The sequence below is a fragment of the Saimiri boliviensis genome, chromosome 9, assembly GCF_048565385.1.
Source record: "Saimiri boliviensis isolate mSaiBol1 chromosome 9, mSaiBol1.pri, whole genome shotgun sequence".
NCBI classification, from domain to species: domain Eukaryota; kingdom Metazoa; phylum Chordata; class Mammalia; order Primates; family Cebidae; genus Saimiri; species Saimiri boliviensis.
In genome coordinates, this window is record NC_133457.1 from 98,310,218 (window position 1) to 98,327,750 (window position 17,533).

Consider the following 17,533-nt stretch of genomic DNA (forward strand, 5'->3'; position numbering starts at 1 on the left):
GGATGTTCTGTGCATTGTAAGATGTTTAGCAGCATCCCAGCCTCTATACGATAGATGCCAGTTGCGTCCTTCCCCTAGTCCTGACAACCAAAAATGTCTTCAGACACTACCAAATATCCCCTGGGAGGGACAGAACCACCCGTTTGAGAACCACTGGTGTACACCATTTTTTGGATCTTTGAGAGAGAAACATTTGGTACATGACAGTCTCAAATCATTGTAAGGAGGCCTTGAAGAGAACAGAGGGAAACAGTGTGGCCTAAGTTTTGGAAAAGACTGTTCAACTGCGAAAATGACAGAGAAAGGAAAAATAAATGAAATGGAAAAAAAAAACAAAAGGAGAAAACAAGTGATATAGGTGAAGAAAAGGTGCTTATGAAATGATCTGTGGGTGAGACACGGTGGCTCACCTCTGTAATCCCAGCACGTTGGGAGGCCGAGGTAGGAGGATTGCTTGAGCTCAGGAGTTAGAAACCAGCCTTGGCAACACAGACCCATCTCTACAAAAAAAGGTTTTTTTTAATTAAGAAATAAGTTATTCAGATCACACCAAGGAACTTAGTTCACAATAACAAAGATAGACTAAGAAAGTCTTAAAGGAAAAAAAAAAGTTTTAATGAGACCTCATTGTACCTTCACTCCCTGTTTGGAAAATGCTGCTATGTTTAACAAATACTCTTGACCACTTTTGTAAAAGATTTCCTTTTCCCTTACAGCATGGTACCAGGTGTAACCTTCCTGAACTGGCTATGTGCAAGAAGGCTTCCTTCAGAGATTTCAGGCATCCTCCAAGGTAGTAATTTATTTTCTAGGAAAAGCCAAGATTCCCTGGCAAAAGTCACAAAGCGATGATAGCTAAACTCTTCCTGGTTTTCTGAGAGATTGATCCTACTTATTCATAACACAAATAATTATTTATATTCTTATAACTTCTTTCCTCCAGAAATCTGCAATGCATATAGACATTTATGGATTTTCTTCTTATGCCTATGAGAGAAATCACTGTAATTTTGTTTTATAAATACAGAAGCCAAGTTATGGAATCCACACACGCACAAAAACAGAGATCTAGAACCAGACTACAGGAGTCTTCGCTCTGGGCCATGCTTAATACCATCTGAGATCTCCAGCTGTCAAACAGTAAGCTAATGATGATAGTCCTTTAATTGTATGGTTAATTATATGTTTTCATTGGTTTTGAACTATTCATCAGTCTCTTCACTTGACCCATAAAATAGCAGGCTTGTAGAGAATGTGACTTAAAGTTAAATAGTGACAGTATTTGAACTAGAACCTAGATCTCATGATTCTTAGTGCTCTTTTTATTTAGTAAGCAAGGTCACACATCCTCATGGGTAATATTTAACCTACAGAAAACATGATTCAGATAGAGATTATAATCTGCATAGAAACTTGATATTTTCTATGTGTACTATACCTAGATTTTCTGTGGAAATATTGCTCTTTACCCAGTTGCTTAAATCAAAACCCAGGAGTTAGCCTTGATTCCTTCCTTTCCCTCACCTTCTTCATTCAATTCACTATTGTCTTCTTCAATTCAGTGTCCAAAATAGATTGCAAATACAACTTCTCTTGCCACTGCCACTAGCCTGGTCCAGGTTATTGCCATCAGCTTTGGGATACTGCAGCATTTTCTCTTATCCCTTCCTAACACTTGCCACAGTTTAATTTTTCTGTTGTATATTTGTAATTTTTTTTATTTTTTATTTTTGAGATCAAGCCTTGCTCTGTTGCCCAGGCTGCAGTGCAGTGGTATGATCTCACCTCACTGCAGCCTCTACCTCCCTGGTTCAAGCGATTTTCCAGCCTCAGCCTCCTGAATGAGTGGGACTGTGGGGATGCCTGGCTAATTTTTGTTGTTGTTGTTGCATTTTTAGTAGAGATGGGGTTTCATAATGTTAGCCAGGATGGTCCTGATCTCCTAACCTCGTGATCCCACCTGCCTTGGCCTCCCAAAGTGCTGGGATTACAGGCATGAGCCACCTTGCCCAGCTGACTTAAAATTTTCTTAATCTCATTTCACTACTATAATATATGTAGATTTCTTTAACATAGGTGCAAAAATCTATCTTGTTAACTCTTATATTCCCAGAACCTAGCAGAGTGCCTGGCTTATCATAGGCACTTAATAAATATTTGGTGGCCAGGCATGGTAGCTCACACCTGTAATCCCAGCACTTTGGGAGGCCGAGGTGGGTGGATCACCTGAGGTCAGGAGTTCGAGACCAGCCTGGCCAACATGGTGAAACCCTGTGACTACTAAAAATATAAAAATTAGCTGGGCAAGGTGGTGGGCGCCTGTGATCCCAGCTGCTCGGGAGAGATGAGGCAAGAGAATTGCTTGAGCCCAGGAGGCAGAGGTTGCAGTGAGCAGACGTTAAGCCACTGCACTCCAGCCTGGGTGACAGAGTGAGACTCCGTCTTAAAATATATATATAAATTAATTAAGTAAATATTTGGGAAATATTTGTCGAATTAATGGTTGAAAACCCATTAGTCCCCAAAATTACATTATGATTGCTTACAATGAAATAGGTGATGTTGGAGCCTTTATTTGATCATATATAGTAAAAATGACTGAAGCTAACAAAATGAAACTCAATTGTATTATAATCTGCCTGAAAGAATGTGTTATGTGTTAGAAATGGTTTACCTGTAACCCAGAAAGAGAAAAATAAGCCAGGATGGCTTATTCCATTCAGCAGTGTTCAGGATAGAGAAACTATGAATCCAAAGAACGTGGTTAAAAGCTAGTCATTAGAGAGGTGTACTTGTTCTAGAGTGAAGATAAGCTCGGGCTTTACTTGTGGCCTGAATGAAATGGGTCTTAATACCATCCCTTTTTTCTGATCATTCGCCAAATAGCATTTTGACTGCTGACTTAAAATCCTTGGTTCCTTTGTGCTGGGAAGGAAATGCTCTGGACAGCAAACAAATATTTTACTCACTGGAAACATACATTCTATGTTATATTCCACAGAGACTATAGCTGTGAGGACAGGAAATTGTTAATCACAACTGTGTCCCTAGTTCCTTAGAATAATGCTTGCACAAAGTAGATTCTTTGTTAAGTTTTTGATGAATGAATGAATGTATATTAGTTAATTAGAATTATCCTTTATACCACAATCTGTTACGAATTTGGTATTGTGAATCAATCCTCAAGTATCTGTTCCATGATACATGCTTAAGGAAAATCAGATTTCTGGTTTTAGAAATCAAATACACACGGTCCTGATCTCTGCTGCTCCATTCCAAGGGTCTTTGAATGGCTGGGCATGGTGGCTCAGGCCTATAATCCCAGCACTTTGGGAGACTGAGGCAGGAGGATCACTTGAACTCAGGAGTTTGAGAGCAGCCTGGGCAGTATAATGAGACCCTGTCTCTGTGACAAATAAAAAGCTCTGGGTTTTTTTCACAGCAAGTCATCTTCATGATCCTTGAGATCTTATTTGGTTAGTCCCTGACCGCCTTCTCCCATACCTTTTTCTTGGTTCTCTGTAACTCCAGTTCATCTTCCATCTAGCCCATCCAGTTTCCTGGGGTTGTGGTGGGGAGCAACTAATCAAGCTGCTCCCCTGCCTAAAAATCAGTTAATTTTCTGTTACCTTCAGAAAAATAGATTTCCACAGTCTTATCTTCCAGCTCTCCTCATCATGCTACTGTCTACCCTTCTTACCACTCTCCATCATGTATGCTAAGTTCCAGTCATACTAAATCATTTAATATTTCATAAATGCTCTGCCCTTTCATTTTTTCCATGCTTCTCCCTCTCTAGAATGTCCTTCCTTCCTGCTCCCATCTGATAAACTCCTGTCACCCTTTAAGATCTAGATCTAGACTTTACTTTTGTAAAGAAGGCTTTGATTTCTCTATTAGAGAAAATATTATTTCTTTCTCTCTACTTATCTTCTATTACAGCCCTTATTTTATATATGTATACATATATATATATATATATATATATATATATTTTTTTTTTTTTTTTGAGGTGAATTCTCATGCTGTTGCCCCGGCTGGAGTGCAATGGCATGATCTCAGTTCACCACAACCTCTGCCTCCTGGGTTCAAGCAATTCTCCTGCCTCAGCATCCCCCACAACCCCAAGTACCTGAGATTACAGGTGCCGACCACCATACCCAGCTAACTTTCGTTTTTTTGTTTTGTTTTTTTTTTTTTTTTTGAGACGGAGTTTCACTCTTGTTACCCAGGCTGGAGTGCAATGGGGCCATCTTGGCTCACCGCAACCTCCGCCTCCTGGGTTCAGGCAATTCTCCTGCCTCAGCCTCCTGAGTAGCTGGGATTACAGGCACACACCACCATGCCCAGCTAATTTTTTTTTGTATTTTTATTAGAGACAGGGTTTCACCATCTTCACCAGGATGGTCTCTATCTCTTGACCTCGTGATCCACCCGCCTCGGCCTCCCAAAGTGCTGGGATTACAGGCTTGAGCCACCGTGCCCGGCTAACTTTTGTATTTTAAGTAGAGACGGGGTTTTGCTGTGTTCGTCAGGCTGATGTCGAACTCCTTACCTCAGCTCATCTGCCCACCTCGGCCTCCTGAAGTGCTGGGATTACAGGTGTGAGCCACCGTGCCCGGCCCAGCCCTTATTATATTATGTTGTAACTGTCTTTGAGATTGTGGAGTGCAGGATCTGTGCCTTACTTATATTTCTTTGCTTCCCCAAAACCTAGCACATTTGTGAACAGAAGCACCCATACGGGATGATAGGTATAAGTGCTAATTACTAACTTGCACCAGTCTTCATTTCTTGAATGTAGCCTCCTTCCCAAGAGAGAATGGGAAACCTCCCAGCTGTACTCTGTTTGGAATAATTGGGTGTGAACGTAGGAAATAAATGTTTTACATACTGCTTTTATGATTTTCTATAAAAGGAGGTGATCAGTTTTTGTTTTTGCTTTTTTGAGACAGGGTCTCACTTTGTCACCTAGGCTGGAGTACAGTGGCACGATCATGGTTCATTGCAGCCTCAAACTCCTAGGCTCAGGCAATCCTCCTGCCTCAGCCTCTCAAGTAGCTAGAACTACAGATGTGCATCTCCACACATAGCTAATTAAAAAAAATTGGTAGAGATGGGGTATTATTATGTTGCCCCAGCTGGCCTCAACGTCCTGGCCTGAAGTGATTCTCCCACCTCGGCCTCCCAACGTGCTTGGATTGCAGGCATGAGCCGTAAAAGGACCTGAGAGTCTTGAAAAATTAGCAGGCACTCGATAAGGAGTAATTCAGTGTACCTTATATGTACTCAGAACCTTGGTCGCTATTTATAGCCCATCTTTCTCCCTTGCTTTTAAGAGACTTATAACCCCAATACCCAGCACAGTGCCTAGCACCTATTAGGAGCTCAGTAAACATTTGTTGAGGCTGGGTGCAGTGGCTCATGCCAATAATCCCAATACTTTGGGAGGCCACAGTGGGAGGATTGCTTGAGGCCAGGAGTTTGAGACCAGCCTGGGCAGCATAGTAAGACCCTGTCTCTATGAAAAATAATTTTTTTTTTTTTGAGACGGAGTTTCACTTTTTGTTACCCAGGCTGGAGTGCAATGGCGTGATCTCGGCTCACTGCAACCTCCGCCTCCTGGGTTCAGGAAATTCTCCTGCCCCAGCCTCCTGAGTAGCTGGGATTACAGGCACGCGCCACCATGCCCAGCTAATTTTTTGTATTTTTAGTAGAGATGGGGTTTCACCATGTTCACCAGGATGTTCTCGATCTCTTGGCCTTGTGATCCACCCGCCTCGGCCTCCCAAAGTGCTGGGATTACAGGCTTGAGCCACCGTGCCCGGCCGAAAAATAATTTTTTAAAAAATTAGCCAGGCATGGTGGCATGTACATCTGGTACCAGCTACTTGAGAGTCTGAGTTAGGCAAGAGGATCCCTTGAGCTCAGGAGTTCAAGGCTACAGTGAGTTACGATCACACCACTGCACTCTACCCTGGGTGACAGAACAATACCCTGTCTCTTAAAAAAAATCAATTAAAAAAAAGAATATGAGTGTTTTTCGATGATGTTATCCAAGGTTACTTAGTATCTTGGCATCTGTACCGAAAACTTCACAACTCTTAAGAAAACTATAATGAGCTACTACTTTACACCCGTTAGAATTGCTATTACTTAAAAAAAAAAAAAACCTCCGGAAAAATGACACATATTATCAAGATGTGGAAAAACTTGAACCCATGTGTACTGTTGGGAGGACTATAAAATGATGCAGCCCCTATGGAAAAGAGTATAATGATTCCTAAAAACTTTTAAACAGAATTTTAAACAGAATTACCATATGATCTAACAATACAATTGCATTGTTATCCCTCCCCAACCTCCATACCCACCACTGTCCCTAAATATATATATATAGGTATATATACCTATATATACATACACACACACACACACACACACTAGGTATATATATATATATATATATATATATATATATATATATAACTAGGTAGATACAGATATAGATATAACTAGGTATATATATATGTATATAGTAATTGTATTGTTAGATCATATGGTAATTCTGTTTAAGATTTTTTAGGAATTTTTTAGGGGTGTGTGTGTGTATATATATATATATATATATACCTAGTAATTGTATTGTTAGATCATATGGTAATTGATATCCATCCCTGTCACCTATATCTGGCATTTCTCCCCATGTTATTCCTCCCCAACCTCCCTACTACTCAATGTCCCTTCCCTATTCCCCGGAAACAGACCCCAGTGTGTGATGCTTCCCTCCCTGTATCCCTGTGTTCTCATTGTTCAACACCTGCCTATAAGTGAGAACATGCGGTGTTTGTTTTTCTGTTCTTGTGTCAATTTGCTGAGAATGATGGTTTCCAGATTCATCTATGTCCCTACAAAGGACATGAACTCATCGTTTTTTATGGCTGCATACTATTTCATGGTGTATATGTGCCACATTTTCCTTGTCCAGTCTAGCATCGATGGGCATTTGGGTTGGTTCCATGTCTTTGCTATTGTAAACAGTGCTACAGTGAACATACGTGTGCATGTGTCTTTATAATAGAACGGTTTATAAATATATACCCAGTAATGGGATTGCTGGGTAAAATGGAATATTTCTAGGTCCTTAAGGAATCACCACACTGTCTTCCACAATGGTTGAACTAATTTACATTCCCACCAACAGTGTAAAAGTGTTCCTATTTCTCCACATCCCCTCTAGCATCTCATTTCCGGATTTTTTAATGACCGCCATTGTAACTGGCAGGAGATGGTATCTCAGTGTGGTTTTGATTTGCATTTCTCTAATGACCAGTGATGATGAGCACTTTTTTATGTTTGTTGGCTTCATATATGTCTTCTTTTGAAAAGTGTCTGTTCATGTCCTTTGCCCACTTTTGAATGGGTTTGTTTGTTTTTTTCTTATAAATCTGTTTTAGTTCTTTGTAGATTCTGGCTATTAGCCCTTTGTCAGATAGGTAGATCGCAAAAATTTTTTCCCATTCTGTTGGTTGCTGGTTCACGCTAATGATTCTTTTGCTGTACAGAAGCTCTGGAGTTAATTAGATCCCATTTGTCTATTTTGGCTTTTGTTGCCAATGCTTTTGGTGTTTTACTCATGAAGTCCTTGCCTATGCCTATGTCCTGAATGGTTTTGCCCAGGTTTTCTTCTAGGGTTTTTATGGTGTTAGGTCTTATGTTTCAGTCTTTAATCCATCAGGAGTTAATTTTAGTGTAAGGTGTCAGAAAGGGGTCCAGCTTCTGCTTTCTGCACATGGCTAGCCAGTTTTCTCAACACCATTTATTAAACAGGGAATCCTTTCCCCATTGCTTGTCTTTGTCAGGTTTGTCAAAGATCAGATGCTTGTAGATGTGTGGCGTTGCCTCCGAGGCCTCTGTTGTGTTCCATTGGTCTATATGTCTGTTTTGGTACCAGTACCATGCTGTTTTGATTACTGTAGCCTTGTGGTATAGTTTGAAGTCAGGTTGTGTGATGCCTCCAGCTTTGTTCTTTTTGCTTAGAATTGTCGTGGCTCTGCGGGCTCTCTTGGTTTCATATGAAGTTTAAGGTGGTTTTTTTCCAGTTCTGTGAAGAGGATCATAGGTCGCTTGATGGGGATAGCGTTGAATCTATAAATTACTTTGGGCAGTATGGCCATTTTCACAATATTGATTCTTCCTAACCATGAGCATGGAATGTTTTTTATCTGTTTGTGTCCTCTTTTATTTCCTTAAGCAGTGGTTTATAGTTCTCCTTGAAGAGGTTCTTTACATCCTTTGTTAGTTGTATTCCTAGGTATTTTATTCTCTTTGTAGCAATTGTGAATGGCAGTTCTTTCCTGATTTGGCTCTCTTTAAGTCTGTTATTGGTGTACAGGAATGCTTGTGATTTCTGCACATTGATTTTGTATCCTGAAATTTTGCTGAAGTTGCTTATCAGTTTAAGGAGATTTTGGGCTGAGACGATGGGATCTTCTAAATATACGATCATGTCATCTGCAAATAGAGACAATTTGACTTTTTCCTTTCCTAATTGAATACCCTTTATTTCTTTTTCTTGCCTGATTGCTCTGGCTAGAACTTCCAATACTATATTGAATAGGAGTGGTGAGAAAGGGCATCCTTGTCTAGTGCCAGATTTCAAAGGGAATGCTTCCAGTTTTTGCCCATTCAGTATGATATTGGCTGTGGGTTTGTTGTAAATAGCTTTAATTATTTTGAATTACGTTCCTCAATACCTAGTTTATTGAGAGTTTTTAGTATAAAGGGCTGTTGAATTTTGTTGAAGGCCTTCTCTGCATCTATTGAGATAATCATGTGGTTTTTGTGTTTGGTTCTGTTTATGTGGTGGATTATGTTTATAGACTTGCATATGTTGAACCAGCCTTGCATCCTCAGGATGAAGCCTATTTGGTCACGATGGATAAACTTTTTGATGCGATGTTGCAATCAGTTTGCCAGTATTTTATTGAAGATTTTTACGTCTATGTTCATCATGGATATTGGCCTAAAATTTCCTTTTTTTGTTGAGTCTCTGCCAGGTTTTAGTATCAGGATGATGTTAGTCTCATAAAATGATTTGGGAAGGACTCCCTCTTTTTGGATTGTTTGGAATAGTTTCAGAAGGAGTGGTACCAGCTCCTTTTTGTATGTCTGATAGAATTCGGCTGTGAACCCATCTGGGCCTGGGCTTTTTTTGGTTGTTAGGCTATGAATTGCCTCCTCAACTTCAACTAGGTATATTAAAAAAAAAAAAAAAGAACCTGAAAGCGGTGTCCCAAAGAGATATTTTTACACCCATGTTCACAGAAGTATTATTCACACCTGGAAAGCACCCCAGGTGTCTATCAGTGGATGAATGGGTAATCAAAATGTGGTGTATACATACCATAGAATATCATTCAGCTTTAAAAAGGAAGGAAATTAGGCCGGGCGCGGTGGCTCAAGCCTGTAATCCCAGCACTTTGGGAGGCCGAGGCGGGTGGATCACGAGGTCAAGAGATCGAGACCATCCTGGTCAACATGGTGAAACCCCGTCTCTACTAAAAATACAAAAAATTAGCTGGGCATGGTGGTGCGTGCCTGTAATCCCAGCTACTCAGGAGGCTGAGGCAGGAGAATTGCCTGAACCCAGGAGGCGGAGGCTGCGGTGAGCCGAGATCGTGCCATTGCACTCCAGCCTGGGTAACAAGAGTGAAACTCCGTCTCAAAAAAAAAAAAAAAAAAAAAGGAAGGAAATTCTGATACATGCTACAATATGGATGAACCTTAAGAACATTATGCTGAGTGAAATAAGCTAGCCACAAAAAGATGAATACTGTATTATCTCATTTATATGAGGTACCTAGAGTAATCAAATTCATAGAAACAGAAAGTAGAATGGTGGTTTTAGGGTCTAGGGAGAGATGGGGGAAGAGGGTATTGTCTAATAGGAATCGAGTTCCAGTTTTGCAAGACGGAGAAAGTTCTGGAAATTGGTTGTACATCAATGTGAATGTACTTAAAAGAGGTTAAAATGGTAAATTTTAGGATATTTGTATTTTGCCATATTTTTTAAAAAGAGAACACTAAACTGGGAGACAAAAGACCAAGGTTGGAGTTCTTGGTTGTTTACCACTGATAGATGAGTCTCAAGGAAGTTGCTTCTTCACTCAATGCATCTGTTAATTCATCTTTAAACAGGATAAAAGAGACTGTGGAATCTAGATTTGTATGAGGATCAAATAAAAACCAAAAAATAAACTTTTAGATAATTTTTTGAGTTGTTGTTATTCCTAGTATTCCAGAGTCTCTGATCTCTTGTTTGCTACAAGTTTCACATCTTACTTCATAATGAAATGCTAAAGATGCCTCAGCAGTAGCCAGTTGACTTCAGAGGTCTTGAATGAGGAATCCTTTTAATTTGGGCTGTTCACCTTATAATTTGGTCCTGGGAAAACAGCAAATAAATAAGCTTTTATGAGGACTATTGATGATCTAAGATGCTAATTATAAATGTAGTTTAGCATGAACTAAGGAAATAAAAGCTTAGGATTTTCATGTTAGTATAAAAAAGCTGGTCTCAAATTAGGGGTCTACACAGAAGAATTAGTGTCTGTTAAGTACTTATTAAGTGTCAGGCTCTATAGCAGATATGTTACATGCATTATCTTACTTAATACTCAGAACAGCCTTGTCAGGTTAATAATATTATATCCATTTTATAAATAGATTAACTAAGGCTGAGAGAGTGTAAGTCACTTACCCAGCATAACACAATGAGTAACAGAGATGGAATTTGAGCCCAAGTCTGTGTGACTTTATAGCCCATATTCTTTCTACTATGTTACAGTGCCTCTCAAAATATATTTGACTATGCCTACTGGTAATAAGAGTTTATGATAAATGATATATATTTGGTGTTTATATATTTATATCAATTATTTAACTTCATCATTATAAGTAAGATAGACTATAAAAGGATGATTATCACCACTTTACAGATGAGGAAACAGGTGGTCAGAAAATTTAACTTACCTAGCATCAAACAACCAGGGAATGATAATAATAAGGCTTGGACACATGGACTACAACTCTCAGACTCCTGCTTTTTCCACATTGGCCTATGAGAGCAGAATTATATCTATGAATTTTTTTTTTTTTTTTGAGACAAGAGTCTCATTCTGTTGCCCAGCCTGGAGTGGAGTGGTGTGATCTTGGCTGACCACAATCTCCACCTCCTGAGTTCGAACAATTCTTGTGCCTTAGTCTCCTGAGTAGCTGGGATTACAGGTGCCTGCCACCATGCCCAGCTAATTTTTGTATTTTTAGTAGAGACGAAGTTTCGCCATGTTGGCCAGGCTGGTCTCAAACTCTTGACCTCAGGTGATCCGCCTGCCTCAGCCTCCCAATGTGCTGGGGTTATAGGTGTGAGCCACTGCACCGTATCTGTGAATTTTCTGGTTCTAACATTTTTTTTTTTTTGAGTCAGAGTTTTGCTCTTGTTGCCTAGGCTGGAGTGCAATGGCACGATCTCGGCTCACTGCAACTTCTGCCTCGAGGGTTCAAGTGATTCTCATGCCTCAGCCTCCTGAGTAGCTGGGATTATAGGCATGCGCCTACAAAATTAGGCCTGGCTAATTTTGTGTTTCTAGTAGAGATGAGGTTTTTCCTTGTCGGTCAGGCTGGTCTCAAACTCCTGACCTCAGGTGATCCGCCTGCCTCAGCTTCCCAACGTGCTGGGATTACAGGCATGAGCCACCGCACCTGGCCGGTTCTTACTTTTTTTAAAATAGGAGCAAAGAGTGGGCATCTTTACAGTCATCTTGCACTTCTGTTTATGCTAGGACAGATTAAACACATATGTTTATCCCCGTTCACTCCTCCAAATCACTAAAGTAACAGTGAGTTAATATTTTTAGGGTTACCAGCCTACAGACAAAGAATTAAAAAAGACAATAGCAAATTAAGGATGTCAACACATTTCTGAAAGCTGGAAAGCCATGGTTGAGCTGAGAAAACAATTCTAAATGTTTGCTGAGGGATATACTAACGAGACAAACAGATTCATATTGCAGAACACTAGAATGTCAGGACTGGGACAGAGCAGATGCTATAGAAGCAGAGGTGATGTGAGAGGCAGAAAAGAGAGGGTTTTGCTGAAAGCCTTTATAGGAAGGTAAACTGCCAGGTCTTTTTCTCCCTCGTACTCACTTAGACAACTACTCTTTCATCTCCCTGGCACCCTCTGGGACAAAATTGAAGTAGAGAGGCTAAGGTAGGAGGATATAGCAGGGAGGCTAAGGTAGGAGGATATCAGACTGAAAACAGAAATTGGTTGAATTGTCTACATGCTGAATGGGGAAATGCACTCAGTCCTCCTGCTGAATTTTGCTCCAAAAATGCTGACAGCAAGGCTTATATTCTCCAGGCAAGATATCAGAGAATTAATGTTAATTAATTAACCCCAGAGGAAAGATCTATACATACTGATATTTGAGGTTCTCCCAACAAAACACCTAGGTACCGACTTTATCATCCTGCAGTGAAACCCACACATTGATAAACTTCCTGTTAACACAGAGCTTCCAAATACTTAGTTAGTGACTCACTCTTAAATATGAAGAGACAACAAAGGGTCACCAGAAATTTAAGATGAACCTTCATCAAAAAAGACAGCATCAAATAGAAATAGAAAAGAGAAGAGAAACTCAAAGGGAACAGAAACTGAAGAGAACAGAAGAATATTTTAAAAAAACAATAAGCAGTCTGTGAGAGATAGTAGAAAATACTGCATCCATAAAGCAAAGATAAAATGCTCCAAAAAGAACTGGAATAAGGCTGGGTGCAGTGGCTCATACCTATAATTCCAGCATTTTGGGAGGCTGAGGCAGGCAGATCACCTGAGGTCAAGAGTTCAAGACCAGCTTGACCAACCTGGAGAAACCCCATCTCTACTAAAAATACAAAAATTATCTTGGTGTGGTGGTGCATGCCTGTAATTCCAGCTACTTGGGAGGCTGAGGCAGGATAATTGCTTGAAGCCAGGAGGCAGAGTTTGTAGGGAGCCGATATTATGCCATTGCACGCCATCCTGGGCAACAAGAGTGAAACTCCATCTCAAAAAAAAAAAAAGAAAGGAAGAAAAAAGAAACAGAATAAATAACAGCTCTGGGAAATTAAAAATATAATAGAAAAATTGGCTGGACATGGTGTCTGATGCCTGTAATCCCAGCACTTCGAGAGGCCAAGGCAGAAGGATTGCTTAAAGCCAGGAGTTCAGGACCAACCTGGGCAATATAGCTAGACCTCTTCTCTACTAAAAATATTTTTTAAAAGAAAAATTAGCCAGGTGTGGTGACTCATGCCTGTGGTCCCAACTACCCAGAAGGCTGAGGCAGGAGAGTTGCTCAAGCCCAGGAGATGGAGCCTGCAGTGAGCTATGATCATGCCATTGGACTCCAGCCTGGGCAATAGAGCAAGACCTGCTCTTAATAGAAAAATAATTTATAGAAGGCTTAATATATAAAGTTCAAGGAATCTCCCAGAAAGTAGAAGAGAAATACAAATGGAAAAATAACAGAGAAGAGATAATTAGAGGATGAATCCATAAGGTCAATCATTAGATTAACAGGAGTTCTAGAAATACAGAAGAAATAGAGGGAAGGAAATTATCAAAGAAACTATGAGTTTCAAGAGTAACAGAGCCTGCTGAGTGTCCAGCATAATGAAAGGAAACAAAGCAAAAAACAAAAAAAAAATGGTACATCATCATGAAATTTTTAAACACAGGAGATAAAGAGAAAATCAAAAATCTTGGTGGTAGGAAGTGAGGAGGGTCAGGGAAAAGGCAACAGGTTACTTATGAAAGAGCAGGTGATAGGAATAGCATATTTGTCAATAGTAACATTGGTGGCTAGAAGACGATGAAGCAAGGCTTTCAAATTCTGAGAGAAAATACATTTTCAATCTAGAACTTTTATACTAAGCTATATTATCAGTCAAATATGAGGGATAAATACAGATATTTTTAGATACAAGGATAAAAAATGTACCTCTTACCCCCACATGACTTTTCTTAAGAAACCGCTGGAGGATATGTGCTACTAAAACAAGAGAGACAGAAAAAACAATCCTAAAATTTCTATGGAACAAAAAGTCTAAATGGTCAAAGCAATCCTAAGCAAAAAGAACAAAGCTAGAAGAAGCATCACACTGCCTGACTATAAAATATATTGCAAGGCTGTAATAACCAAAACAGCACATGGTATTTCTATAAAACCATGCACAGACCAAGGTAACAAAATAGAGAAACCAGAAATAAATTCATGTATAGCCAATTGATTTTCAACAAATGTACCACACACATACATTTGGGAAAGGAAACCCTCTTTTTAAAATGTTCTTGGGAAAACTGGATATCCATATGCAGAAGAATGAAACTAGACTCATATCTCTCACCATATGCAAAAAAAAAAATCAACTGAAAATACATTAAAGTTTTAAATTTACCCCAAACTCATAACTACTAGAAGAAAACATAGGGGAAGCACTCTAGGATATTGGTCTAGTAAACACTTTATAACTAAGACCTCAAAAGCTCAGTCAACAAAACCAAAAATAGACAAATAGGACTAAATTAAACTAAAAAGTTTCTGCACAGCAAAGGAAACAACAGAATGAAGAGACTACTTGTTCAATGATAGAAAATATTTGCAAGCCATCCAACTAGGGATTAATATCCAGAATATACATAGAACTCAAACAACTCAACAGCAATAACAATTCCACTTTTAAAAGTGGGCAAAGGATCTGAACAGACATTTCTCAAAAGAAGACATACAAAAGCCAGCAGGTGTATGAAAAAAATGTTCAATATCACTAACTATCATAGAAATGCAAATTAACTTTTGCTGCCTGACCACTGCCATCATGGGTTGCATGCATACTCCTGGGAAGGGCCTGTCCCCATTGGCTTTGTCCCATTACTGCAGTGTCCCCACTTGGCTGAAGTTTACATCTGATTGACAGGAAGGAGCAGATTTACAAACTGGTCAAGAAGGGCCTGACTCCTCCACAAATCAGTGTGATCCTGAGAGACTCACATGGTGTTGCACAAGTATGTTTTGTGACAGGCAATAACATCTTAAGAATTATCAAGTCTGGCCGGGCGCGGTGGCTCAAGCCTGTAATCCCAGCACTTTGCGAGGCCGAGGCGGGTGGATCACGAGGTCGAGAGATCGAGACCATCCTGGTCAACATGGTGAAACCCCGTCTCTACTAAAAATACAAAAAATGAGCTGGGCATGGTGGCACGTGCCTGTAATCCCAGCTACTCAGGAGGCTGAGGCAGGAGAATTGCCTGAACCCAGGAGGCGGAAGTTGCGGTGAGCCGAGATCGCACCATTGCACTCCAGCCTGGGTAACAAGAGCGAAACTTCGTCTCAAAAAAAAAAAAAGAATTATCAAGTCTAAGGGACTTGCTCCTGGTCTCCCTGAAGATCTCTACCGTTTAATTAAGAAAGCAGTTGCCGTTGAAAAACATCTTGAGAGGAACAGAAAGGATAAGGATGCTAAATTTTGTGTGATTCTGATAGAGAGCTGGATTCACTGTTTGGCTCGATTTTAAAAGACCAAGCAAGTCCCCCCTCCCAACTGGAAATATGAATCATCTACAGCCTCTGTCCTGGTCACATAAATTTGTCTGTGTACTCAAGCAATAAAATTGTTTAACTAGAAAAAAAAATGCAAATCAAAATCAGCATGAGATATCATCTCACCCCAGTTGGAATGGCTATTATGAAAAAGATTTTTAAAAAAACAGTTATTGGTCAGGATGCAGAGAAGAGGAAACTTACATACTATTGGTGAGAATGTAAATTAGTACAGCCGTTATGGAAAACAGTATAGAGATTTCTCAAAAAAACTAAAAGTAGGCCGGGTGCGGTGGCTCACACCTGTAATCCCAGCACTTTAGGAGGCTGAGGCAGACGGATCATGAGGTCAGGAGATCAAGACTATCTTGGCTAACATGGTGAAAACCCATCTCTACTAAAAATACAAAAATTAGCTGGGCATGGTGGCACATGCCTATAGTCCCAGCTACTCAGGAGACTCAGGCAGGAGAATGACTTGAACCCGGGAGGCAGAGGTTGCAGTGAACTGAGATCGTGCTATTGCACTCCAGCCTGGTGACAGAGCAAGACTCCACCTCAAAACAAAACAAAACAAAACCATATTATGTAGTAATCTCACTACTGAGTATTTATCCAAAGGAAAGGAAATTAGTTTATCAAGGGATAGTTGCACGCATATGCTTATTGCAATACTGTTCACAATAGCAAAGATACGGAATCAACTTTGTGTCTATCAGTGGATGACTGATAAAGAAAATGTGGTATATATACATTATGGAATATTATTTGGCAAGAAAAAAACCTGAAGGCTGGGCATGTTGGCTAATGCCCATAATCCCAGCACTTTAGGAGACCAAAGTGGGAGGATTGCTTGAGTCCAGTAGTTCGAGATTAGCCTGGGCAACATAGACCCCATCTCTACAAAAAATAAAAAATTAGCTGAGCATGCCGGCATGTGCCTGTAGTCCCAGCTACTCAGGAGACAAAGTCAGGAGGACCACTTGAGCCTAGAATTTCAAGGCTGCAGTGTGCCATGACTGCACTACCGTACTCCTGGGCAACAGAGCAACATCCTGTTAAAAAAAAAAAAGGGGGGGTGGGGTGGGGAGGAAGAATAAATTAGGCTGGACATGGTGGCTCATGCCTGTAATCCCAGAACTTTGGAAAGCCAAAGCGGGCATATCACTTGAACTTGGGCGTTCAAGACCTGTCTGGGCAACATGGCATGACCCTGCCTCCTCTACCAAAAAAAAAAAAAAATTAGCTGGGCATGGTAGCATGCCTGTAGTTCAAGATGCTTGGGAGGCTGAAGTGAGAGGATCTCTTGAGCCTGGGAGGTCAAGACTGGAGTGAGCTATGATTACGCCACTGCACTCCAGCCTGGGTGACAAGAGTGAGATCCTGTCTCAAAAATAAATAAATTATGTAATTTGCAGCAGGATGGATGAAATTGAAGGTCATTATGTTAAGTGAAATAAGCTAGACATAGAAAGGCAAATATAACATATTCTCACTCATGTGGGAGCCAAAAAAAAGTTGATCTCATGAAAGTGGAGTGTAAAATGTTAGTTACCAAAGGCTAAAAAGGGTGTGAGTCGGGGAGGAAGAGAGGTTGGTTAATAGGTACAAACATACAGTTAGGTAGAAGGAATATATTCTGATTTTCAGTGGCAGAGTGGAGTGACTATGGTTAAAACAACAATGTATTATGTATTTCAAAATAGCTGGAAGAAACAACTTGAAATTTTCTGAACACACAGAAATGATAAATTCTGGAATTGATGGATATCCTAACTACCCTGAATTGGTCATTACACACTCTGTATATAACAAAGTATCATATGTACCCCATGAATATGTACCAATATTATGTATCAATAAAAAAGAAAGGCAAAGATAAT

The 17,533-nt window shown here is 40.0% G+C and overlaps 1 pseudogene; it reads left to right on the forward strand.

Annotated features, from left to right (window-relative positions):
- The first annotated feature begins 6,534 nt into the window (after positions 1 to 6,534).
- On the forward strand, positions 6,535 to 16,722 carry LOC120367861 (small ribosomal subunit protein uS15-like; annotated as a pseudogene).
- Positions 16,723 to 17,533: the final 811 nt, after the last annotated feature.